The sequence below is a fragment of the Tupaia chinensis genome, unplaced genomic scaffold, assembly GCF_000334495.1.
Source record: "Tupaia chinensis unplaced genomic scaffold, TupChi_1.0 Scaffold138665_1, whole genome shotgun sequence".
NCBI lineage: Eukaryota > Metazoa > Chordata > Mammalia > Scandentia > Tupaiidae > Tupaia > Tupaia belangeri.
In genome coordinates, this window is record NW_006198557.1 from 404,891 (window position 1) to 405,572 (window position 682).

Sequence of the window (682 nt, forward strand, 5' to 3'; positions counted from 1 at the left end):
TCGACCGCGGTTCGTGTCCTGGACCCGGTGGCTTAAAACTCACGCCGGGCCCGTGTGCGTGCATGCCCAAGATCCCCAGAGGAGAATGGAGGAGAAGGGATTGCGGCGTGACCATCCTCCCTGGGGGGTGATTTCTCGCTTTCTGTCTCTGTGTCTCTGTCTGTCTGTCTGGCGAGCGCACGCGCCCTACAGTGAAAATCTCTCCAAAAAAAAAAAAAAAAAAACCAAAACAAAACCGGGTTTGCATCTTGGAATCTCTGAGCAGCTGGCTGTGCGCACCCGGGGCAGGCTGGAGCTGGGGCTGCACCGCATCTTAACAAGGACCCGAGTTCACTGTGCACATGGGGGCCTCCCTGTCCCCTGACCCCCGCTGGCCCCATGCCTGCCGCGTCCTGGCAGTGCCTGTTCCAGGTGGGCTGATTCTGTGATGGTCGCCCCGTCCAGCCCTGGCTGCGGGCAGGGAGGGCACTGGGCTGCCCACGCCCTGCGAAACAAGGCCCGGCTCGAGCTGGTCCTCGCTCTGCAGGGCCTCAGCGTCCTCCCCTGTGACACGGGCCGGGTGGGTTCTGACCACGGGAGGCAGGAAAGCGAGCAGACGACGGTGCGGTTGGTTTAATTTATTACTGCTTGACATCCAGTGATACCGACACGCCCCGCCGCGCCCGGCTGGCGAGGCTGGGCC